Genomic DNA, 27153 nt, shown 5'->3' with positions numbered 1-27153 from the left:
GGTAAAGATAGGTGATGCTGCCAAACAACCTACAATGCACAGGACAGCCCCTCATAACAGACGATGCAGCCAAAAACGTCAGTGGTGCCAAGGTTGAGAAATTCTATCCTATGGAATAAACATTTCCATACTTGCCCTAATTGCAGGATAGAGACAATCTTAGTGTTAACCTTTTTTATGGGTCTATGACTATTGGGTAATGGAGTTCTTAAGGAAAAGAGAAGGGCTTCAAGGATTATATTTAATTTCAAAACCAAACACTGTTTCAGCCTACTATTTGTTTCCTCTCTGCAAAATTGACTGTGCCTTCGTGTGTGGATAATAAAGAAGTGATGAAATAAGTGCCAGGTGATGCTTTACATGGATGTGCTCCCAAGTGTTGGCAAAGTAAGATCTGAAATATTGATAATTAATCTATATAGATCTTGAGAATGGAGAGCTCTGCTGAGAGTTGAAAAAGTCAAGAAAGAATTGATTGGAAAAAACCCCAAAAAACAGTGTGAAAGGATGAGGGCTCCACGGAATGTCAGGGCTAGAAAAAGTCTTAGAGATTCTGTCATACTGTTCCTTTTCCACGTGGGGAAACTGGAGTTGCACAAAGTTTGCACTGATAATATTGTGGTGGGACCCAAACCCAAGATTCAGAGTTACTGAGGTGAAACAATGCCCCCAAATATACTTTAGTATCTTTCCAGTTTGCACAGGCCAGTTCTGACAAGAGTATTTCTTTGGTTTGCTCTGAGAGATCTGAGAAATGCTATTCTGTGATGTATGGGTCCTTCAGTACAATATTGACAAAATGATACTAACACTCCTACTGAAAATTTGCACATCATTTTACCCTTTCTGAAGTTCCTTTGTATGTGCTCTTTCTCACTTGCAGTTCTCTATACAAGCAATCCTTTTTTCTGTCTGGGATGCTTCTTTCCCTTTTCCAATCATCCTTTTGTTAGCAGCCCATCCCCTCTTCTTAAACCTTTCCTAAGTCACCCTCTCTCCATATGTACACACGTGCACACATACACATGCCCCATTTAGAATAAACGCCTCCACGCAGCACATGATTTCTATGCTTTTTATAACACTCCTGCAGCACCATAACCGGTGTCATGTTGGATTTTATGAATACCAATGAACAACACCATCATTCCCTTATTGATTGAGAATCCGTTGAGAAATAAGGCAGTTGTCAAACAGATGGAAATAAAAATACAAACTTTCTTGGTAAAATTTACTGGAGAACATGGCTTAGATCTGCAGTCACGTGTAGCTCCTAATAATTTCCTCCCGAGTTAAACTCACCCATCGAGTTCAAGGCAGAACCAGAAATGTGCTGGTGGGAGAGAGTGAGAAGATGGAAAGAGGCCCCATGGTTTTTCTTCCTGTAGATTGGTAAATTTTTCCTTTCTTGGGGACTAAATATTTCAGAGTTGATGTCAAAATATACAGTCTGTTAGATTGTGGGCAACTTGGGGGCAGGAACACCATATGGTCTCTCTTTGTTTTCTCAACTCCAAATTTACTGTCTGGTACATAGCAGGTCTGCTAAATCAATAGTGTTAGACAGACTTCATGTCTCGTTCTTGTGCCTCATTTCGTTTCTTTCAAACAAAATTTTGATGATGCAGATCTCCTCCCCCCACCGCCCACCCCCAATCAGCCACCACCCACCCCACACGTTGTACCAACCAATGTCGCAACACCCCTGTGGGGCGGTCTTACTCCCTCTTTTACAGAGGAGGGAGATGAAACTCAGAGCTCTTTGGTGATATATTTATTAATGAAGTCAGCCAGCAAGCAAGTGGTAAAGCCAGGTTCACTGTGGGGGCTCCCGGAGCCCGCATGTGCTGGGGAGCTGCTCTCTCCCTACCTCAGAGCTGGGCCCTTTCTGCAACTTCTCCCAAATTCTTAACCAGACCACTAAGGCAGGACTTTGAGAGACCTAATTTTTAATCTAGTGTATTTGTAGGCTTAAGACTTAACTGGGTTTGGTGGTCCAGATCTCTAGAATTTCACCTGCCCAAATATAATGGGACATGTCTGCTCAGAGAGACTACTGAGCTCCGTGTGGTCCCCCAGCCACAACCCATTTTCCTATCAGTCCGGGCCCCTCTTTTGAAGTTTTCACCCATCCAAGACCCACCTTCAGGAGGCCTGTCTTGAATTCAGTCTGGCTAGAAACTCTATCTCAAGGGCATTTTCCCAAGTAACGACCGCATGTCTGGCTTCACCTGTAAGCTCAACTGGTGTGTTTTGCCTACTTGGTCAGGACCTTGTTGCCCTTTCCTGGTAGATGCATGAGCTCACCAAGATCTTAGACTGTATCTCTAGCTTTTCACATGTCGCCTCCGAACTAGCCTCTGGTACACAGTGTCCCCAAACCATGATCTGCCTGTCCTTGTAGGCAGGGCTCAGGCAAGATCCCAGCTCATTCTTTTCTTCTGTCATCTCCTTGCACCACGGTAAAACATCACGTCTTGAAACTAGGACCCATTTTTTTGTGAGGCAGGTGGGGATAAGCAGATCTCATTAATTATCCCCGCCCCCACCCCCTTTTTAAATGAAAACACTGAAATCTATGGAGGCTCAGAGGTCTGTCCAAGGTCACGTCGGCCTGATGATTTGGGAAGGAAATGAGGACTTAGAAAACGTTGATCATTGTATCTCTAAATGCCCAATTCTGCACCTTCACATTCTTCTCCCTGACCTCTATGAGCCCTCTCTTGCTTTTTCAACCAGGAAGACATAAAATGAGAGAGAAGAGAGAATAAAGAAAAGACAAAAATCTTTCACAATTCAGCATAGCTCTAATCCAACATGACAAGGCCAAGTCCATCTTTTCATGATGCCAATTACGTAAAGGGCATCGATGCCATGGTACCATTAAAGTAATAGCAAAGACAGATTATAGGACATTGTAAATCAATGTGCTAAGTGTTGTTCAACTTGTTCAATAAAATAAAGCATTGGATCATTAACCTTACCAATGTCAATGTGTTGTCACTATCAAACTCAGCTAAATGCATGTCCACGGCCCTCATTAAAGAGTGCACTTTGAAGCAACTAATGTATTAATACCTTATTGGCAGATAATAAAAGGAGAGGCTCTCCAGGCCAGGGCAAAGAATTTGGACAGAAGCTAAGAATATTTGATGGAGAAGGGAATAACGACAGATACAAATGCAGAGATGTGGACCGGATCAATAATGGAGAGGGAGGTAGAAGGATGGAGAAAGGAATGTCCAGAGCTTTGTGAACACTTGCCTCCTTGATAGGCAGGTCTGGATTACACAAAAACTGACGGTGGACTGGACATGAAAACTGAAACTTTCCATTTTAGTTTTTTTTTCAGAATATCTGTCTAGTTTCGAAGGGGTAAACTCATTATTTTTTACCTGAATCCATCTCGGAACTCAAAGAAATGAGAGAGTGGCTATAGAGAAAGCAGAGAAGAGTAGGTACAGCACACACTAGATGGCTGGCCTAGGAAACATCTGCTGCCTCCTTTTGCCACCTGACCCCTGGACTGGAGTGGTGAGAACCCATGGTGGAGCCTTGGCTCATTGTCTAAGGTTGGCTTCTTTGTGTGGAGGAAAAGGCAATGGATTGGAATTTGAGACCTGCATTCTGCTCCCAGTTCCACTGCCTTTGCAAGAATTCTGCTAGGCAATTTCAGTCTCTGAGTCTTGGTTTCCTGATTTGTAAAACAAGGGGCTTGGAGGACTACAGACAGGGTTTTTTGTTGTTGTTTTTTCAGATTCTTTGGCACCTATCGGTGATTTAGGAGACACTGAAAGAGAATGAGGGCAGAGAGTAACAGGAATCTCATCCCTTCCCCTCATCTATCCAGAGCAGCTCAACTTGCATACATTGTGCATTCGTTTTCTGCATAATATTCGACTGGAAAAATAGACCTCATTGCCAAACAAGACAAAATAAACACGCAAACAAACAAATTTGAAACAAAAACCCTGGACCATGGAATCTTAAACATTTAATAATTTTTAACACCAAATCGTACTAGTTAAAAAGGGATAAATTCAGTCCATCATTGCTCTTTGTATCCACCAACTGTCATTCAGACTGATTTTTTACCCCTAACAAGTGCTCTGATTAGCCTGGCACCATGTAGAAATAACTTCATTGTGTCTCTACCGTCAGTACATGCATTAGTGCCTCGTGGACTGATGATTAGCTCCCGGAGTAGGGTGAGAGCATCTGGAAGGGAGCCAACCCAGCAGGTGGAAAGGGGAGGAGTCCTCTAAGGGGACTGGAGAATGGTGGCTAAGGAAGCAGAGATGCTGACACAGACAGGGAACAGAGGACATTGGGCAGCCAGCATGGTGGCAATGCACATTTTACAGCCAAATAGGATTTTGATTGTCCAGTAATTTCTGAGAACTATTTGCCCAGCTGCTCCAAGTTCTGTATTACTGGCTGAAGCTGGGTGGTTTTTTTTGTGCGTTTTTTTTTTTGTCTCTACAATATGGGCTAAGTGTCTCATCTATCAAAAGCTTTTGCTAGAGTGACTGAATTTTACTCTTACTCATTTTCCAAACTGTCTGCAAATGTTTCTTTTTCTGTATATAAACATTTACATTTTTTGTTTCCTAAACTCTGCTCTGCAAAGGGTCCTCCAGTTGGGCCAATGTTCTCATTTGCTTCTCTCGAGGCTTCTCTTTTGTTCTTTGGTTACCTGTGACCCTTTGGGGATTTCCAAGTCAATCCCTATAAGAAATGCTTGCAGAGAAATCACACAAGTGAATACCATGGAGTTAAACATGGAACTCGACTTATTTTCATGTGTTTTCTTAGCAAGTGAGGTGAGTGTCCCTCGAGTCAGGAATGAGTATTTTAAAGAACATTCTTTCACTTGACTGCATACTCATTGGAGGCAGGAGTCATTATCTTTCTTTATTTTATTATTAATGTTATTGCTATTATGTATCTCTATCCATGCTTCCCAAACTTGTCTGATGGTCTGAATTCATTGGGGTACATATTCCCTAAGGCCCCTTCCTTAGGGTTTATATCAGCAGATACAGATCTAGGAATCTGTAATCAACAACAACAAAAAACGTACTTCAATGATTCTTGTGATCACAGAAGTTTGGGAAACACTGATCTATAAAATCAACTGCCCAGCCAGTGCCTGGCACCAACAGTCCTCAGTAAATGTCTGCAAAGAATAAGGGACCTCCAGGCTACAGGACCAATGAGCCAGGCCCAGCCCGATGAGGGGACGCATGGCTAAAGCCCAGGCAATTTTCTGTGTTTTCTGAGAACCCAGCCCTGGGTTAAACACTGAGTCTACTTCATAGACTCCCCATGTGCACCCCCAATCTAGCGGCATGCAGCCTGGATCTGCAGCAAGCACATGGTCAGTTGATTTAATAGGCAGAAATTAGACCCCTCTCCTCCTCCTAAAATAGTTTTCATAGAAATAAGCTGTAGATCCCAAGTAGGCTTCCAGACAGCTATCACTCGAGGCTGTTATTGGTGGCTTTGTTCTCCCGCTGCCTCCTGCCCCCTTTCTGCTTTTCTGTACTAGCCGAGTCACTGTCTTGTCCTCCCTCGGCCCGTAGTGAACTTCACCCTGTTGAGTGTTTCTGCCTCCTGAAGGAGTGAGACTGTCTGAGGTTGTGCTGCACATTTGGGTGGTGATGTCCCTTCACTCTCCTGTTTGTCTGCCCAGCCCAGATTGTTGACGAATTCTCTGGCCTGAGCTCGTTTGCAAAAGTGTCCCCTTGCCCTTGTCAGGCTTCCTGAATCTGTGAGATTTTGCATAATTTGATATTTGAGTGGGTATTGTGCACTGATCTAGGGGCTGGGGAAATAACAGAGAACAAGATACATTCTCTTTAGCTTAGAATTTAGGGAGAACTAAAAGACCAGAAACCCCACACGGGCTAATCAATGAAAAACAGTGAAAAGAGCTAGTGTAAGATTAAGCTGTGAACATAGGGGGTGCATATATCTTTTTGAATTAGTGTTTTGGATTTCTTCAGATAATGCCAGGTAGGTACTAGATTTATCACTTCATAAATCATAGAAATGTCTAACTACTATGGTGTACACCTGAAACTAACATAAAGTAATATTAACTGTCAACTATAATTGGACAAAGATTAATCAAGAATGCTATGGGAGATAACAGAAAGAGCCTTAACCCTGCACGTATCAGGGAAGGTCTCCTGGAGGAGGGTGCGCCTTGATCTGCACCTTAAGGAGTCAGCTAATCAAAGAAGGAAGTTAAGTAGGCATTCTAGAAGGAGGAGACACCATCGCGGAAGCAAATATTTTGATAATTAGATTCCCTGTATTATTTGAATACCCTGGTCTAGATCTTCTCGCATTTAGGAAAAAGAGTTCTGGGATCAGGAATCAGGAAACTGTATTTTACTTTTTTTTCTCTTTTTAATTAGTTGTATGACCCTGGAAAAGTCACTTCCTTTCTCAGTGCCTCGGGGTTATCGTCTGTAGAGGGTTTGGAGAAGATGATCTTTAAAGTCCTTTCTAGATATTCTACTCTGAATCTTCCTGTACTACATGCATTGTCGCTTAGCATAATGAATTGTTCTAGTCTCCATGTAATATGTACGTATTTGTGGGTGCACACAGGCACTCATGCATGTATGGGTTGGTAATGCCCATCTATGTATAGCTGCCTTTGCTGTGGAATTTAAATGATATGACAGGAAGAAGACACATCCATTTTTTATTAGGACATAATATAGTACATAACACACACACACACACACACACACACACACACACGTCTTCTTTTGAGTAGACCGCCCAAGAGGGGTAGGGGGAGTGGAGGGTGGGTGAAGGAGAGCAGAACATGGGGCTGTCACAGCCTGTGGCTTAAAAATGGCTTGAGTTGCAATTAAAAAAGGCAGAGGCCAAAGGTTACTCCCTGGCATTTCACTCGGGGTGGATAATTTTAGAGGGTGATGTGTCTCAGCTTGTTGAGATATTCTTGGAGACTTGCAAAAGCTTAAATCTGGCCAGCCTGAAATAAAAATCAAAGAGACCAACACATTCAAAGACACTAGAGAGGAGAGCACATTGGCAGACGTTAAATGGAGGAAAAACTCAGCTTGATTGGCGCTGCTCCTGAGTCCTTATTTCTTGATTAACAGTAGAGATTGGATAATTTTAAAATTATTAATTATTTCCAGACAGTGTACATGATATCAGGTAGTCTTAGGCAGTCCCGTCACTGGGAAGGTTAAATGCTCTCTGTACTTGATAATTACCTAATCACCATTTCTTTTTTACATTAATTCTGCCCCAGGAATCATTATGACTGGGTTGGGTTATTAAATCTTGCATGGAAAGAAATAAAGCACCCAGTTGTTTGCACTGATTTAGCAGCAAATAAAATACCCTACTCTACCAAGCTTATCCAGGATAATCTGGAATAGATTCTCCTGCCAGTGTTTTAAATTGGCTCCCAGGTTCACCCTTGTGTGTCCACTAGTAAGAAGTGCAAAAGGAAATGCAAATAAACCCCTACCTGGGGAAATGTGAGGCCAGGAGGAAAATAACCTGCAGGAGAGGAAGGTGAAAGCAATTAAAGAAAGAATATCGTCTCTCTCCAGAATGTCCAAGGTGCTTCTGGAGAAGCTGCTGCTTCCCCCTCCAGCCCTCTTCATGGTCCACTGCTAGCAGGTCTCTCAAGTGAACACATCCGTTAGCTTTGTCCTTTTGGCAAAACTGTTTGCTGAATCAGTCAGCACAGCCCAGTGAAGCCAGAAACCCTCACATGGCCTTGGCCAAGACAGGAATTCAGGGCAGCTGCAAAGAGGGGCAAATAAAACGTAGCCACAACGGTAAGCTTGGCTTTTACAAAAGCTACCCTTTGGCTGAGATTACAATGAATGATAGCCCCCAGTGTGGGTGAGAGAGTGGGGAAATAGGGAAGCTTGGACTCAGCTAGGGGCTATGTAAATTGGTAGAAACTTTCTGAAGGGCAGTTTGGCAAAATGTATTAAACAACCTTAACAAGGTTCATCTTTCGACTGCATATTTCTACCTTTGGAAATGCATAAAGATATATGCCTAAAATATTAAAATATTAGTAAAAATTGTTGAAACCATATAGATTTCATTAGGTTAAGTGTGGTTTATTTATATGATATGATTCTTTGCATTTAAAAAAAATCAAACTGTGTACTATTTATTGATATTGGAAAATGATCCTGATCTATTTTTATGTTTTTAAAAAAGGAGGCTACAAAAAAGTAAAATATGATAACTTTTCATTTAAAAATGCACGTGTAAATACGCACTACAAAAGTATGGGAAGACATAAGTCATGATGTTAACAGTGATTATGGATGATGGATGGTGGGTGATTTTTGTTTGAGTTTTTCTTTTACTCTTTTTTTTTTTTCTTTGAGGGGTTTCCAAGGGTTCTGCAATCAGGATACATTACTCTTTTAATTAGAAAATACACAGCAAACTTTACACTTGTCTTGTCGGGTTTTAAGCTTACAACGACCATTAAATGTCTAAATAATTTCACAGAATATCTGTAAGAGTTAAACATAATCCAAATTATTGAGAAAACATCCAGATCATCTGTATACCAGCAATATTCTAGGGTTCTGAAGATGCTGTTAGCATGTGCCCACTTTAGAGTGGGTCAAAAGTGGTTCAAGGACGACTAGTCACAGGAAAAATGTAATCGTAAGTGATTAGTGCTCATTGTCCTTCCGTTTGAGGAAACTGTCCGGGGGAGAGAGCATGGCAGCGTAGTCCGGGAGCTACGGTTTTAGTCCTCATTCTGACTCATTGGAGTTGACTCTTCTCATTTGTAACTTGCACAGTAGGGTCCACGTGATCTTCCAGATTTCCCCACACCTAAAATTTTAGGATGCTATAGTTTAAATCAACACTGAGCACTGCTGCTCAGCAGCTTGAAAGCCAGCTTTGCTTCACATTATTAAGATGCTGTGACAAAATTAAATTCTAAGAAACACATAGTTCCAGTGCATTTTGTTTGAATTTGAACATGATTTCCTTTTACTCATAGGAGTATCAAGATCTGGAATCAAATTACTTTGCCTCCCTGAACCAAGCTCTATAACTTTCCCCAACTGTGGTTTCAACTTAGAAATCATATTTAAACAGAAAACAAACTTGAAAGATTTTTGGTTCTATTGAATATCAAATGTGTAGAGTCTGTAAATCAAATCATAGTCTCCTTTGTCATTATAGAAGACACTATAAGTTGCCTACCCAAATCCACATCTTCTGGTCTTGGCTGTGTGAGGAGGTGATGTTGGAAGTGCTGTACTTATGGACCATGGACAGACAAATTTAAGGTAAATGCCAATAATTTGAAGAAGTGGGGAAAGAAATTAATCTGGAAACTTAGGACTCTGAAACAGCTGTATTAACTAATTCTGGAAATGCCTGCCTATTTACTTTTTCATATATAGGATAACAAACAACGATTTTTAGTAGAGTTTTCTATTAGTTGAAGCTCAAAGCATCTTAATTGATTTCTGCCTTTCTAATTACTTCTGACCTGCATAGGGAAGATAGTTATGGCCTAAATTTATAAAATGTTGCATGATAATGGTGTAAAAAATAAAAATAAAAAAACCAAAAGTCAAAACATGCTCCAGATCTGCAGTATTTCAACAGTGCGGTACTGTGCATAATAGGCAAATTAAAATTCCAGTTATGGATCCATGTGTATCTGGGAATTTGGTACAAAGGAGACCTCAATGAATAATGAGTAGAAATACTCTCTTTGGAGTTGTACTTCCTGGTTTTGAATCCTGATCCCAGCCAACAATTTGCTGTTCAAACACAGGAAAGTTAATTAAATTTTCTAAGCTTTAGTCACCTCATCTATAAGACATGAATAATACCATATTTTGCCATGTATAATGTGCTCCCTTATATAATATGCACCCACATTTTTGGTCCAAACTTTCAGGGAAAAAAAAATCTTTTTTTTAATTTTTTTAATTCAAATTTTCATTTGTTTACATTTAGGTACTTATTTTTTGTATTATAAAGGAATTTTAGCATTTATTTTTAACATATTGTGGTACAAGAAAATTTATGTAAAAAATAATTACAAAATACAAGAACAGATACAAGGTACAAGAAATTTTATGTACCAGTAACAAATTTACGATATTTACGCATCATAGAAGGCCAAGAACTCTTCATTGTTGCAAGTTCGTCATAAATTCGACAAAACCAATTATCGTATTCCAGGGTATTAGTCTGCATACAGATATTGTTGTTGATTTCTAGAGTTATACTTTTAACTCATAAGCATAAATAAAAAATTAAAACATTTATATAAGTACGGAATTAGTACTGCCCATCTGTAATGCACATCCTTATTTTTCCTCACAAATTTGGGCAAAAAATTGTGCATTATATACGGTAATATCTACAACATCATGTTGTTGTGGGAGTTAATTGTGAGGATCTTTTTTTTTTTTAATTTTATTGGGGAATATTGGGGAACAGTGTGTTTCTCCAGGGCCCATCCTCTCCAAGTTGTTGTCCTTCAATCTAGTTGTGGAGGGCGCAGCTCAGCTCAAGTCCAGTCACCATTTTCAATCTTTAGTTGCAGGGTGTGCAGCCCACCATCCCATGAGGGAATTGAACTGGCAACCTTGTTGTTAAGAGTTCGTGCTCTAACCAACTGAGCCATCTGGCCACCCCTAAATGTGAGGATCTTAGTACATCATAGAAAATGCTAAATTTTATGGTGTTTGGGACATCATTAAAGGTGTACTAGGACCACTATACACCATTTCAAAATCTTCATCTATCTCTTTTTCCAGACCCATGCTGTCCTACAGGCAACCACTAGCTACTGTGGCTATGTACATTTAAATTTAACAAGTTAAAATTAACAATTCAGTTCCTCAGTTTCATTAGGCACTTTTTAAGAGTCAATAGCCATGTGTGGTTAGTGGTCACTATGTTGGACAGTGCAAGTAGAGACCATTTCTATTGTTGCAGAAATTTCTATTAGACTGTGGTGTTTAAGAGCTTTCTGCAAAAACCAGTTACATGCATTCCAAGATTTGACCAGATTCAAACAGGTGGAATCAGGTATAACTTGTCTCTGGTCCTCACCACTTTCATTTTCTGTTGTGGGGCGCCAGGTGGAATCCAGGTAAGAATGTGTTTTTCACTTTTATATGCCCAATCTCAACTGTATAGGAGTTAATATTCATGGGGCACACGTGACCAATGGGGAATGGCAATCAAGGGAGAAATCCTTCTCCCCTACATTTCTAGTGTACTTAGTAATATTCCCAGTATTTAGTAATATTAGCAAAGTTTAGTATTTAGTAAAGTTTCTGTATTCAGTAAAGTTTCTCCAAATATCCAGGGGAATTAGGCAATGGTTGCCCATAGGAGTGGCTGACTTGAAAGTACATTCATATATTGACTTTCCCTGCCACCAGGTCTCAACCCCCACTTATGAACTGCTGTAATCCTGGGATCGCATTTCCAAATGCACACAAGCTTTTGTCTTAAGTTCTGTTTTCAGGGAACCAAAGTTAAAACAGAAAGTAAACAATAACATGTTAGCTAATATCTTTACTGCTAACTAGTAGAAGAAAGGACAAAATAATTTGTAAGTGGTATTTAAATAGCAGCAGATCATTTTGGAAGAAAAGATAAAATTTCCATCAAACACATGTAAATTCTATATGGATTAGAAATTTAAATGCAAAAAAAATCCTACCAAAATTACGAAATAATAAAAAAAGTATCAGAATACTTTTTATAATCTTGGACTACGGGAAGTACAGATATGAGTAATTTAATAAAGTTTTCATAATTTGTATAGGGCAAAAGATACCACATACAAAATGAAACACAAAAACCTAAGAAAAGAATTTAAAACTATTATAGAAATTGGACTAATTTCCCCATTCTAAAGATACTGTTAAAAAAATTATAAACCAGTAAGAAAAACCAGAACAAAACAAAAATAACCAACAACATAGATGCAATCCAGCATTCTAACTGGCATATTATGGGTGTTGCATAAATAGTTGTTGGATGAATAAACACTCCATGAAATAATGGGTAAACTGTTAAAAAACCAATTCACTGAATAAAAAAACCAAGTGAGTTATGAACATATTATGTTGTTTCCCTAAAGTTCAGAGAAATAACTATTAAACAAGATACAATTTTCTTTTTACCCATCAGATGGGCAGAAATGTAAAGGATTCATGATATCCAATGTTAATGAAAATGTGTGTGTTTGTGGGTGGGGAGGACACCTCTATATACGTGGTCGGTGGGTGTAAATATGAATATAATTTTATGCAGAACAATTTTTCAATATCCATAAAAATTTAAGATGTACATATCTTTTGACCTAGAAATTCTACTTTTAGGAACCCATTCTAAAAAGAAATGAAAAAGTAAGTGTACAAAAATATGTGGGCTATGATATAAGAATTTTTATTACAGTACTGTTTGGCATATCAGAAGATTTAAAATGACCTTATGTTTATCATTAGAAGAACAACAAATTATAGCACAAAAATCTTTGGGATATTAGACAACCATTAAGGAAATAAAGTAGATTTAAAAAGGTGTGCATTGTTATGGGATGAATTGTGTCCCCCTAAAAAGATAGGTTGACGTCCTAGCCTAACCCTCAGTGCCTTAGAATGTGACCATATTGGGAAATAGGGTTTTCACAGAGCCAATCAAATTAAAATGAGGCAATTATTAAGATGGGCCCTAATCTAATATGATTGGTGTTCTTTTTTTAAAAAACAACAGATATTTATATATGAGATAGGTGCAGAAGGAAGAGGATGTTGAGACACACAGGGAGAAGAGAGTCATGTAACTGGAGTGATGTGTCTACACAAGCCAAGGATTGTTGGAAAACACCAGAAGCTAAAAGAAGCAAGGAAGTACCATCCCCTAGAGCCTTCAGAGGGAGCACGGTCCTGTGCACATTTTGATTTTGGTCTTCTAACCTCCAGAACTGTGAGAGAATACATTTCTCTTATTTAAGCTACTCAGTTTTTAGTACAGATGGTCCCTGCCTTACCATGGTTTGACTTACAATTTTTCGACTTTACGATGGTGTGAAAGTGATACACATTCAGTAGAAACCATACTTGGGATTTTGAGTTTTGATCTTTTCCTGGGCTAGCGATATGTGATATGATAGTTTCTCGTGACACTGGGCAGCGGCAAGGAGATGACTTTTTTCCCAGCTGTAGGCTCATGTAAGTGTTCTGAGCATATTTAAGGTAGGCCAGGCTAAGCTCTGATGTTGGGTAGGTGAGGTGCATTTAAACGCATTTTCGACTTAATGACATTTTCAACTTACAAAGGGTTTATCGGGATATAACCCTATCATAAATCGAGGAGCATCTGTACTTTGTTGCGGCAACTCTAGGAGATAAATACATCCATGATCTATTATGGAGCAAAATATGGAGTTGTAGACCAATAAATATAATGTAAATTTATTTTATTTAAAATAAATGTTGCTGTATTTTCTTTCACATGATTATGTGTACATAAAAAGCTTCTAGAAGGTTATCCACAGGGCTATTTAACAAGACTACCCCTGTGGAAGGTTGGGCCATTAAGGAAATGATTTGCTTTTTTCTTTACAAATCCTCTATTTCATTTCCCCACATAATGAGCATGTATTAGTTTTACAAATACATTCCCCTTCCAAAAATTCAAGTTACTTGTACAACTGGGGGCCTTTTTTCTGCAGGTGGAGGAAAGAAACAAGAGCTAGAGGAGGAGGAGAAGGAACTTGACACAGGGGGTGAAATATGGGGGCTCCAATTCCTGCCCACCTGGGTCTCTGAACCTTTTCAGAGAAAGAGCTATTTCCTAGAGAATAAAATGTGCCATTGACAGAACTCTTAATGCCTTGAAGCTGCAAAAAAGTAGAAATCAAATCTCAGCATGAGGGGAGGGGACAGCCTCTTCTTTCCCACTGGAGGTGGGAGCCCCCTTCCTTAGAAGCTTCTGGCTGGCAGGTTTTGTTCTCCCTGCCACTCTCCACCGAGCACAGCTGTAAGAATGCAGCTCAAGTTTCAGTCTGAGCACTATTTCAAAGTGTGTTCCCAGGCTTACTTCTGACTATCTTGCAATCACCAGCAGGGCTTCGTGCTATGGATGGAGGCCATGAAGTCATGTGAAATCCCATCTCATCCCACCTCCTTCCTTGCTTCAGCTCTGAGGGGCCTCTTGGGGGACAAGGCATTGTGTCGCTGGCGGGGGGCGGGGGGGAGGAGCATAAGGCAAGCATAGATATGGGAGTTTCTGATGACAGATGGAAGGGAAGCATAGTCAGTGGGCTCAGAGAAGCAAATCTATAAAATCAGTCAAGGTTTCATGGACCTCTAGGGAACTCTGTCTTGGCCCCCTCTCCTCTTCCTGCTCCCAGTTCCTAACCCCTGGCTTCACAGCACTTAGTACCTTCCTAATTTCTTCCTCTTCCTTTCAAACCAAGTCAAGGTTTTATCTCACCAAAAGAGCGAGATAATCACTGATAATCACTAGCTAAGTAACCTTTTCCTCTACAGCAGCAAAGACTGGAATTAAAATAAACTTCAGATGGCGAAGGGATAAATCCCTCAGGTAGTGAAGGAAGACTTTAAGACCTATAAGGATCTGCCCAGTAGTCTCTGACACAACTAACTCTAGCCCACGCTTGATGATAACAAAAAAAAAAAGCCACAGGTGAGATATACATGTATATGAAATCTGACAATTAAGTTTGTGAACTCATCCTAGAAACAGTGCTACAACCTCATTGCTGAATATCACTATGGTCACCTTCGAAGAACTCCCCTTGGGAAGCTGTGCACCAATGCCAGCGCCTAGTTCACCCTTCAAAGCAATTTTGAAACTTTCTGGGATGGCCATCAGAGCTGTCATCGTATTATCCTTGATGTCCTGAATGTCATCAAAATGTCTCACTTTCAATATTTCCTTTATCTTCGGATAAAGAAAGAAGTCATTGGGGGCCAGATAAGGTGAGTAGGGAGGGTGTTCCAATACAGTTATTTGTCTACTGGCTAAAAACTCCCTCACAGACAGTGCCGTGTGAGCTGGTGCATTGTCATGATGCAAGAGCCATGAATTGTTGGTGAAAAGTTCAGGTCGTCTAATTTTTTCACACAGCCTTTTCAGCACTTCCAAATAGTAAACTTGGTTAACTGTTTGTCCAGGTGGTACAAATTCATAATGAATAATCCTTCTGATATCAAAAAAGGGTAGCAACATCATTGCAACTAGTTTGCGAACTTAATTGTCATACCTTCATATATCTATATATTTACATACAGATATATTCATATATATTCATATAATACATATATATTCATATAATATACATTTATATAATTCTTTCCACAGCCTGCTGAGGTAAATTATATTTCGTTCTCCATTTTACAGATGGGGAGACTTGGTCAAAAGTTAAGTAACTGGTCCAGGTGTGACAGTTGGGGTTTGAACCCAGGTGGTCTGGCTCTGGGTGCTGAGGGACCTCTTACACTGCCTCTTTCTCAGTGCTGCAGTCACATGTGACTGGAAATGGAGCTCCTGAAGTCATGACTGAACCTCACTGATGTGTTTTCAGAGCCAAGATACAGGATGTGAATCAGAGAGACATTTGGAGTAAACAGAATCAAGCAATTCCCTAATGAGCTGGCAAAAGGACCCATGGTAAAGGTCTCATTAGCCTATCAAATATGCCATTGTGATACTGGAGAGACACAACTTCCTTGAGGGTAAATGGAATCCCAATAGCAGGTATAATTGAATTAGGTCTCTGGGGACTAGGAAACACCTCACTCTCCTTTGGACCAATTCCATACAGAATATGACATCCAGGAAACCATTACTTTGCCTTATAGGAAATCAGCATACCCACACACCCTACCCTGATCCGACTCAAATTAGCACTTTATTGGCTGGACGGGACAAAGCCTGTGACCTTCATCCCTGTTTCCAGGACCTATTGCCCTTGACGATTTCAGCCCATGGTCTCCCGTTATCACAGTATTCCAGTAGGCTTAATGCCTCCTAAACGCTGGTGGATGGAAAACCACTTCCACTATGTAGTTTTTGCAAGTTAAATATTTTTACAATTTTCAACCCAGTGGCAACGGGATCAAATAGCACAGTTGCAAAAGAAAGCTGAATAAGGCAAATTGACTCCGAAAGGTGTTTGCCTGTATTAAAATATGTCATTGTCCTCTGCCCTCTCCCCACCTTGCTCTCTTCTTAAATAAGAGACTTTGACTCTCCAGGCAGCCGGAATGAGGTTTATGGATGAGATTGATATTTAAGACGCTGGCAAAGCATGACCTTCAGCTTCCCAATAAGCAACAAGGACAAACTGCAGCTCGCTAGACTTGAGACCTTAATTCCCACCGATTGCTTCTCTCTAGCCCATTATGCTTGAGAAACACAGCTGGTCCGCCCTGGTAATCCAGGGGTGCCTCCGAACCACAGACCCATAGAATGTAGGAGCTGGAGATCATCTAGTGAATCCACCCCTTCTTCTCACAGATAAGGACATTTCTTCAGGTGTGTGTGCCTTGTAGGCTTGGCTGCTCTGTTCTCACTTGCTCTCTCCAGGCAGACACAGAGCAGTGAGGCCATGGGGTCCGAGTGCCATATGGGCAACATGGACGAGGAGAGAGTCAGCAGGCTAGGGCAGAAATTGCAGACCAGGGTTTCAATGACACTGAGTGTGGACAAATTGCTTGCTACTACCGTGTGTCTCTGAAAATAAGACCTAACCAGAAAATAAGCCCTGGCATGATTTTTCAGGATGACATCCCCTGAACATAAACCCTAATGCGTCTTTTGGAGCAAAACTTAATATAGGGCCCGGTCTTATTTACAGGGAAACACGGTATGTAAGTGAGGCGGAGAATGCTGTCCATGAGCTATATCCTTGAGAAGGTTCTTTATGAGGGCCGGGAGGATAGGCTTTTAGTTCGCCTTTTCCACCTCTTTCTTGTCTGGCAGAGGAATCCTGAAGTTCTCCACATTCCTCTCAACCCAGTGAGGAGGTCACTCTCTCTCCAGTTTTCTGACTTCCCCCGACCAGCTGGGAGCATGATATGATGAGCTAGCAGTTACTGAGCACTCACCACGTGCTGGGCCTCAGCCTAAAGGCTTTGCATGTATTAGTTTATTGAATACTCACAAAACTCCCGTAAGGTATGTGTGAATATCAGCCCCATTTTATAGACGAGGAAACGAAAGGAAGGAGAGATTAAGAAACTTAGCCTAGGTCTCACAGCAATGTCACAGAAGTCCTTAGGAGAGAGAAATACTTCAGCAAGAAGAGCTTCCAGCTAGGACTAACTTTCTCTGGGAGTGTATGCTGCTGGTGAGTGAAGGTTAAGTTTCACCGGGGTTCTCACTGAAGCAATATACCCCTGGCAGAGACACACATAGTCCAAATGAGAGACACCATATTCTAGAAGTAACATGGACTTCAGAGTCAGAGGTACATTGCTTAGATTTCTAATTCTTGCTAGCTGGATGGCCTTGAGCAAGACACTTACTGTCTCAGAGCCTCCATTTTCACATCTGTGAAATAGACATAACAACAGTGATGATGATAATGAGAACGCTAAAAACATGTACCTGGCACAGTTGTGGTCATCCCGTAGGGACTGATGTTGATGGGTGCTTAATCAACGGTAACCTTTGTTAGGAGGCCATCTCCTTTCCTCTTGCCTCTTGCTTCCAGGTAGATGTGTTTCCGTTGGTGTAACCCTCCTGGCTTTTCTCTTCTTCACTCACTCAGTAACTAGAGCACAAAAAAATGCTAAATAACTTGTCCAAGGTCACTCAGCTAGTAAGTGGGGAGCTAGGATTTCAACCCAGCCAGTCTGGCTTCAGAGCCCACACACTTTGATGCTTCACCCTACTAACTCCTTAGAAGACAAAACACACATGATATCAAATGTCTTCTCTCTCCTTGGCAGCAAGGAGGCTGAAACCACCAGCCCTTTGGAAAAGGCAGCATGGACTCAGAGCTGATGACTCAAACCACTCTTTCTTTGATCTTGTTTTATATCTAGAGTCTTGTTAACTCTAGAAGTGGGAGGCTTGGGAGACAGTGTCCACTCTTCCCCAGTTTGCCCAGACGTCTTCATTTATACCCATTGTCCTTGTGTGACTATTAGTAGCTCCTCCTTTCACTCTCGAAAGCGCCTGAATTTAGAGGTAAATTCATAAGACATGGGAAATGGTTAGGCATTGGGGAGGCACAGGTCATGGACAAGGTTGCCGGCGTTCTTTACGGCACGTTCCCTTTTTCAGGGATGAGCGATTTGGCGCCACAAGAAACTAAGACCACATGACTTCTTGGAATATAGGCTTATTGGGCTTTGCCTTGGCTGTACTGTCTTTGCTCTGGCCCTTCAGTGAGTCTCACTAATGCATTTCAAGGGCCATCAGATCCCTAAATGACAGCTTAACAGCAGGCAATCAACCCATGCCTCCTTCAACATGGTCAGGAGCAACCCACAGGCAACCTGTTGCAGGTGACAAGGGTAGGAAACCTGAAGCAAGGAATGACCTATATCGCTTAGGTCCTGGAGTTAAATTTACTGGCATAATTGCCAGATGTAATTTCCCTGCACCTCTTTCTGCTAAGTGCTCTTTAAGAGCAAAGCACTTAGTAAATTATAAGGAGGTAGCAGCACAAAAGTGCTTACAAATAAGAATTATGGAAAATCAGAAGCCAAACGCTCACAACAGCAATTTTTTTTCTTCTTTAATCAGAGACTGAGTCAGAACCATGTGGGGGGGTGAAGTCTCTCAAGCAAATGATAACATAAGCTGTTCAGATACTTTAAGATCTAATCTATCATTTTAAAAATTATTTTATTACAGGGAAGTTTCATAAAAAAAAAAAATAGAGTCTGTGTTCCAATATTCCACACTGGGCGCCCCCAGGGAAGCCAGATAAAGGGTAATAATAGAACTGATGGGAATTAACTTGATGCCATTAGCCCACCAGGCTGACAGAGCAAGAGGCACAAATTGATAGATAGGGAATTCCGCTCCCCATTGGCCCATGCCAATTGTGCTTGGTAGCTGTTTCTACTGGTTTTCATTTCAGGAAAGGGAGTTAGTCACACAGAAGATGGCATCTGACCTCAGCCATAATGATGGGAGAGAGAAACAAAGCCCCGGCTTTCTGGAACCTTGGGCAATCCCACAGGAAGACTTTGAGTTTCTCAGAAGCAGAGCCTGGAGGAGCCAGTCATCTATCAAAGTGATTGTGCTTTTGCCGGCTACACATCAGTCACCTCCTGGGGGCAGAACATCAAGCACAGTTGGGCACACATTTTTTTCATGCCTCACCATCACAGCTGGAATTTGTAGCGCTGGGTTCATGAGAGGCTATGTCTGGGAAATCAGCAGATCAGGCATCTTTGAAAACCACAGATCACATATATAAACATGACTAGTATAGTGTGTAGAATACAGTAAGCACAAAAAATGTTAGCGTCCCTTACCCCGCCACCCCCAGTTTCCTCTCCCTTTCCCACTGTGTCTCTGGAATAGCAAGATGATGGAAGATGCCTAGAGACGAGCCTTTTGGGGCTCTCAGGAACTCAATCCATCTCTCCAATTCCATACAAGTTTAAAATTAACTCACACAGCTCGGGAAGCTCATCTCTTCTCATAATAATTTTTTTTCAAACTCATTTCTCTGTTTTCAGCATCATCCACGTGTGTCTCTCAGGTCCCTACTACTAAGATCATGGCCAGCAGCAAGCTGTAGACTGATTCAACCCTTAGAGGACAAGAGCTGCCTTCCTATTCAAACAAACAAACAAACAAAAACAAACTTTCTGCCTTGGATAACTCTTTTGCTGGTAAATCCAACACGCAGCCGTGAGGAAGGAGTGAGTCACAGAGAATAAACTATGCCCTCACTACTCAATAAGGATTCCTTTATTGCAAATGGGATTTCCCTAAAATGCAAAACTTTCGAGCCCAGCAATGTCTTTTTCTTGCCAGTCGGAGATCCCTTTCCCACTTTCATTCCCCAAGTTTCAGCTCACACTACACGTGTCCATCAGCCTATATCACAAGAGGACTCCTCTGATATGCTCGACAGGTTGTACAGTTGTAGACTGTATCCCAAGCCCCAGACATGGGCCCTCTACTTACAGAGACAGTGCGCTGCTGACCTCAGCTCTCAGTGAGCTGCCCCTTCCCTGTCTCCAGCCCCCAGGGAGAAATGCATTGGAAAGCCAGTGCAGCAGAGTCCATTTGAAAGAACGCTATTTGCCTACCATCCCTTCTCTCTACATCATCAGAATCGGTCAGTTTGATAATGCTTTATATCCTTTACACATTGTCAGGTAAGACACATTGCAAATGTATGTGGCTTAACAAATATATGGTAAATAAGCATTTTTCCTGTCCTTTCTATCGATAAAAGATTCTGTGGAAAGTTGAAGGTGGAAAGAAAGCAGCTTTGTAAAAATGATAGATATGGTTTCAAATTCCATAGCTTAAACATCTAACTTGCTGAGTTTTAATGGGGTTGTCATCACTGGACTGTTAGCTTAACTTATGAAAATCAAGAAAATGCCTTTTTGCTGCTTCATAAATCCTGATAAACAATAGTCCGACAACAGAAAACAAGCTCTGATTTTGGAATGATTGCTTTTCGTGTATAGCCAGTAATGAAGTATGAAGGAAATCGAAAACTTATTGCTTACAGATATTAGCACAGACCCAGATGGCTCAATTTTTTTTTACCATAATAGATAATTCTTGAATTATGTACCTAACAAAGACAAATTCTAGAACTAACGGAAGGCATTTATTATATTAACAAGTGTGTTTTCGATTCGTTCAAAACAGAATGTAATTTAATCTCGGCTTCAGAGACAGATTGGAAATGTTAAATGCCTGCTTTTCAGAAGTGATTTCTGTAGGGAGAAAAAGTATTCACCATCAGCTCGAGCTGTGTAACTGAAGGAAAGGATGTTTATCTTAACAGCACAGAAAGGGAGAAGTTGTGGATTTTTTTTTCCATTTTCTTTTTCATTTTTAAAATATAGAGCAGATTGTATATATATCCTAGTTCTTCCCCAGGGCAACTTCTGCCTTGCTGAACATAACATATTCCACTGTGAGAAAGAATAATTATCTGATAGTAACGGAGACCTTTCCGTTCTAGTGTTCCGTGCATGCAAATGAAAAGCCGAGACCTGCCCAGGAGTGTTCGTGGTCCTATTTGTTACTCCAAGGACTCAGGTGGATGTGCCTACAGTCAGAACTGGAGGTTTGTGATTTGGGGGGAATATCCCAATTAATAATTATCCTGTGAAGGATGCTTGAAGCTGTGGAAGCCTTGGAAACTACGCCACATGAGAAATAGCAGAAGGACCTGAGGTTGTTTGACTTGGAGAAGAGAGGCAGTGTCAGGTGGAGGAGAAGGTCATGGTAGGAGTTTGCTCCACAGGAAGGGGCGTGCGGCTCCACAAGGCACACCAGGACCAATGTCTACATTTCATAAGAGAAAATATTCTACAGAATGTCCCAAGTCACCGTCCCAAGAAGGGAGCATCCAGGATGATGCAATTCCATTCGAGATTCAGGAACTTGTGTCTGGGTATGGAATGGGGAGGATGGAGTCAGTGGAGATGTAAAAATGGTGTCTAGGGGTAAATCTGGAAATGAAAGCAGGGCAGTCCCTAAGGGAGACTCCATTTGAACAGACTGGGCAGCAAGATGGAAATCTGACACTAGGCAGTGGGTTGGAAGCAGGAGGCAGCAGGACTAAGCCAATGACTTCAGACAGGAATCAAGAAATCCCAAGTGGGAAGATTCCTATTAGTGTTGAACACAACTGGGGGGCTTATCACAGAACATCTGTAACCTCACCTGTAGGTAGGAAGGGAGCAGTTAGTATGCTAAGCAATTTAGATGAGGAAGAACTTGCTAATAGTTAGAGTTGCCAAAGGAGATAACTCATGATCTTGTAAAGAAGTGCCGTCTCCATATCTGCTGCTATACACCTGGAAGCCACTTGTCTCTCTCTGTCAGGGATGCCAGGCTTGAGTGGAGACACTTGTCTGAATGACCTCTGAGGTCCTGCCAATTCCAAGTTGGTCCAAAAGCATCTTCCTTGCCACCAAATTTTTTCCATTCAGCATCTCTTTGTTAAGCACCTACTATGTGCTAGCCAAAAATGCTAGGTCTTGGAGACACGGGGGTCAACAGACAGACGTAAACGCTGCTCCCATGGACCTTCCTGCCTAGTGGGGTAGAGAGTGAACAATAATGACAGGTGTGCTGATTGTTACATAGAAGTGCAGGGGCTATGGAATGTGCCAAAGGTGTGTCATCTGATAGGGTAAGTGCAGACTGTGTGGGGGAGGTGACTTTAAGACTGACCTAAAATGTGAGTAGGAGTTAGCTGGAGGTAGGGAGGAGGAGAGACTGGGGGAGAAAAAAAAAGAAGAGGATCCCATGCAAGGAAAACAGCACATATGGAAACACTGAGGAAAGAAATGGCAAAGCCCATTCATGGAATTATTCTATAGCTTTGATGTCTGGACAAAGTAACCTGTGGTTCTCAGAAAGAACCTTATGAACTTATTTGCACAGCTTAATTAGCTAAATTAAAAGTTGAAATAGGGGAGGACAGAGAAAGAATGCATACATTTTGCTGTGGATTAGAGTGATCTGGAAGGGATTGAAGAAATGGGGATTATCCCTTGAAGGCAGAATTTGAGTGAATAAAGCAGTAGAGTTTTGGGAGGTGGCTAGAAGAGAACAGCATGAGCCGTCTTGGGCATGATGGAAGGTATGCAGAGGTGACAAGTCACAAAAACAGAAAAGAGAGGTAAAGAGAACTTCTCTCTGCCTTTAGCCAGCTAAGACTACCTTCCCTCCCTCAAAGTTCTCTCCAGAGCATAACTCTGTCCTGAGTATCTTTTGGGCATGAAGACCCCTAGTTTGGCCAGCCTGTCCTCAGGGAGATCCTACAGTATAAAAGTAAATTGGAGATTTTAGAAGAGAAATTTGTTATGCATTGTCCTGTCTTCCAGTGCTTTATAGCTTGCAAAATGTTTCCCGTATATTTGAAGAGGGTTTGGTTACCTTTGTTCTATAGCGAGGACCCGAGATTCAGAGATGGACACGACTCACACAAGGTCTAGGCTGCAGTCTATGACAGACCCACTACCTTCTGGTCTGCTGATCCTTGCTCTGGAATAAGGTTCCCACTGCTGGGGCATTAGAAACAATGGGCTCCTTCCAAGAAAGAGACCCTAAAATGGAAATAAGTAGGGTAAAGAAAGAGACCAGAGCAAGTTTTTCTTCAGTGCAGCTTTGTGCCCTTGGAGAGGGTAACAAGGATTTTTCTGAGTGAAGGAAAAGGGATTCATCTGTAACAATACTTCAGAATCGGTGATAAGCATGTGCTCTTCTATTCTGGATCTTTCTTTTTTTTTTTCCTTTTTTCGTTTTCTTCATCGCGTTGCTGTGGAGTTGAAACTAGCTGAATCAGCACTGAATCATTTAGCAGGAAATGATGAAAACTGTCATTTTCCTCTGTCTGCACAGTAACACGCAGCATAGAGAACCGCAGGTGACGGAGGGGCCGCCTGACAACGCCTCCGGCCTCAAATTGCATCGAGGGTGGGAAGAGCCCCCAGTCTAATCAGCAGTCATTCCCTAGGGTGGGGCGGGGAGTGTCAATGTGAGGTTGTTCCTGCAACAAGGTCACCTGGTCGACAGACACACAGAAACAGCCCTGGTGAAATGAGGAGGCAAAAGGACAATGTACAGATCCAGGAGAAGCTCATGCACCAGAAAACAGACACCCTGAGGCCCTCGTGACCCAGGGCCCTTCTGGGCCTCCCAGTAGCTGCGTGAAACAGCGCCAGCCAGGAGGGTTTCCTTGATGGAAAGAGGCTTCCCTTGGTTCCAATAAGTAACAGGTAACTTCAGGGGACAGAAGTGTGTTGTTTGCACCATCGGCCCACTTTGAAATACACTCAGAATCTGTCATAAAACAGTAAGGCTCTGTAATATTTAGCCTGCTACTTTCCCCTTTGAGCCTCAGTTCCCTCTTTTGTAAAACAGAGATATTAGTACCTACAGCGATAGCATTATTGGACTGAATAATGACATAATGAATGTGATGGCACTTTGGGAAGTGCACATCATTAAATTATTCAGACTCCAGCGTCTCTGGGGCACTTCAGAACCCTTATTCTAGCACTCATCATAAGCAAGCAAACACACAACTCTCTTTCCCCCTTCTCCTCGTCCCCAGTTTAATGGTTTTAATGCAACTGTGGACATAACCACTGACCTATGTGCTCCAATTTGGAAGGGAGATTAACGGGAACGAGCCAGTCCCCACAAATCCTGAATTATGCTTTCACAGAAACCCTATAGCTATGACAGTGCACCGTTTGGTATTCAAAAGCAAAGTGAGCAGCATTGTTATCCCTCCACATGTTTCTAAATATCTACATTTTTGGCAACATTCATATGACAATTTAGAAACAATGTTTCAGAATTGAGGGAGGAGAGAGCAATGGAAATAGTTTTTGTTATACATATTTTCAATTGAACTGCAGATGTACAAAGTAGCTCCTAAGAAAGGATGACTTGATGTTAAAAAACATGGCAGGGCCAGTGGAAATTCTGGGTGCTCAGTGGGCAATTTTGCAAGTGAAAGATTTTGCTGGAGTGAAGCTACATTCACTCATGGTTATCACTCCAGGGGAGTTCTGCCCATCCAAATTTTCTGTCTCATTCATTATTTAGCAAATATTTGCCCAATTTTGACTAGTTAAAAAGTTTATTTTTAAGATCACGTTAGCTGCTGTGTAAGGAATGAACTCTGAGTATCAGGAATAGAAGCAGAGGCCAGCTGGGAGGCTACTGAAGATGAACTCTGATGATGACTTGAGTTAGGGTAGAAATAGAATGGACGTCTATTTGTCACTAACAAAGAGATTATCATGACTTCCAACAGATGATATGTGGTGTGTGTGTGTGTGTGTGTGTGTGTGTGTGTGTGTGAAAGAGAGAGAGAGAGAGAGAGAGAGAAGATGGTGCCTAGGTTTTGGCATGACCAAATGAGTAGATGGAGGTATCACTTACTCAGATGGGGGAGACCAGGAAGGAACAAGTTTTGGTGGAAAAAGCAGAATCAAGAGCTCTGTTCTGGACATGCTATATTAGAGACTCTTATAAGCCATCCAATTCAAGTATGCAGTTGGGTATGAGTTTGGAGCTCCTTTGGGAGAGAAGTCATGGCTAGCAGCGTTTAGATATCTACATCTAGGGAACTAGATGGGATCACTTAAGGAATGCGTGTTGATACAGAAGGAGACCCAGGGCTATGATCCCAACAGTTGGAAAATGGGCAGAGAAAAGGAAACCAGAAAAGTAGTGGAGAAGAAATGGTCAGTGAGGTAGGAAGGAAACCAAAGGAGTGTGATGTCCTGGAAAGGGCGGTGGCTCTAAATAATTGCTAAGTTCAGTGCAAACACTCTGTGATTCTTGCTGCTTTCTGCATTATGTCTTCTCTTCTTGATTGCACAGGCTGATAAGCCCAGGAACTTGGACTTCTGCCTTGGACTTCTGGAAAGGGGCCCCAGGCTGTCCAGAGTAACAAATCATCTGCTTATCACAGTTGACACTACTACCATTCTACTTTATTATTTCTTGCTGTTATTTTCTCTGAATTTTGGGAAACTGACTGCAGCCTTTATCTAGATGCTCATGCTCCATCACAACTCCGCCAGTTCCTGTCTACTTCCCTCCCACATTTCTGCTGGGACTTCCCTGCCATCTCCACTCAATGAATCTTTATTCATTTCATCTGGTTTATCTCCTGATAGTCCTGAAGGTTCAGTTGTTTCTCCATTGTTATTTGCAATTTATCTGATTCCAAACCTTACATTAGATCTTGCTGTGATATACAGTTGTCTGGCTATTGCTTATCCAGTGCAAGTGGGTTATTCTGCACCAACTTTCCCCCATCTCTTCCAAGTTGGGGATTGTGTTTATAACATTACAAAATCTGATGTCTGCAAATCATCCCCATAACCACAGAGATACGACAGAATCATTTACATTTATGTTACCCTCCTTTGGGAAGCATTCAGTTCAAATTACTTTGCCCTTAAATAACACTATCTTTTATTTTTAAGTCTGCTTTCTCTCTTCTTCCTCTTCTTCTTCTTCTTCTTCTCTCTTTCTTCTTCTTCTTCTTCTTCTTCTTCTTCTTCTTCTTCTCTTCTTCTTCTTCTTCTTCTCTTCTTCTTCTTCTCTCTTCTTCTTCTCTTCGCTTTCTTCTTCTTTCTTCTTCTTCTTCTTCTTCTTCTCTTTCTTCTTCTTCTTCTTCTTCTTCTTCTTCTTTCTTCTTCTTTCTTCTTTCTTCTCTCTTCTTCTTCTTTCTTCTTCTTCTTTTCTTCTTCTCTTCGTCTCTTCTTCGTCTTTCTTCTTCTTCTTCTTCTTCTCTGCTTCTCTTCTTTGCTTTCTTCTCTTCTTCTTCTTCTTCTCTTTCTTCTTCTTCTTTCTTCTTTCTTCTTTTCTTCTTCTCTTCTTCGTCTTCTTCTTCTTCTTCTTTTTCTTCTTCTTCTTCTTCTTCTTCTTCTTCTTCTTCTTTTTTCTTCTTCTTTCTTCTTCTTCTTCTTCTTTTTTTCGTTCTTCTTCTTCTTCTTCTTCTTTATTCTTTTCTTCTTCTTCGTCCTCCTTCTTTTCTGTCTTCTTCGCTTCTTTCTTTCGTCATTTCTCTTCGTCCTCTCTTCTTTACTTTCTTCTGCTTCTTCTTCTTCGTTTCTTCTTTTCTTCTTCTTCTCTTCTTCTTCTCTCTTCTTCTTTCTTCTTCTTCTCTTCTTCTTCTTTCTCTTCTTCTTCTTCTTTCTTCTCTTTTCTTCTTCTTCTTCTTCTTCTTCTTCTTCTTCTTCTTCTCTCTTGCGCGTGCGCGCACACACACACACATTCATTCCCACCCCCACTGCTTGCTTGCTTGTCTGATTGGAAGGCCATTTGTGCTGATGGTGGGCATAATGTAAATATTTTATTTTTGTGATTTGTTCAGTGAGGACTGTTTGGAATGAAGAC

The sequence above is a fragment of the Rhinolophus ferrumequinum genome, chromosome 22, assembly GCF_004115265.2.
Source record: "Rhinolophus ferrumequinum isolate MPI-CBG mRhiFer1 chromosome 22, mRhiFer1_v1.p, whole genome shotgun sequence".
NCBI classification, from domain to species: Eukaryota; Metazoa; Chordata; class Mammalia; order Chiroptera; family Rhinolophidae; genus Rhinolophus; species Rhinolophus ferrumequinum.
The sequence above is the reverse complement of the archived record's forward strand: the minus strand, read 5'-3'. Positions refer to the sequence as shown.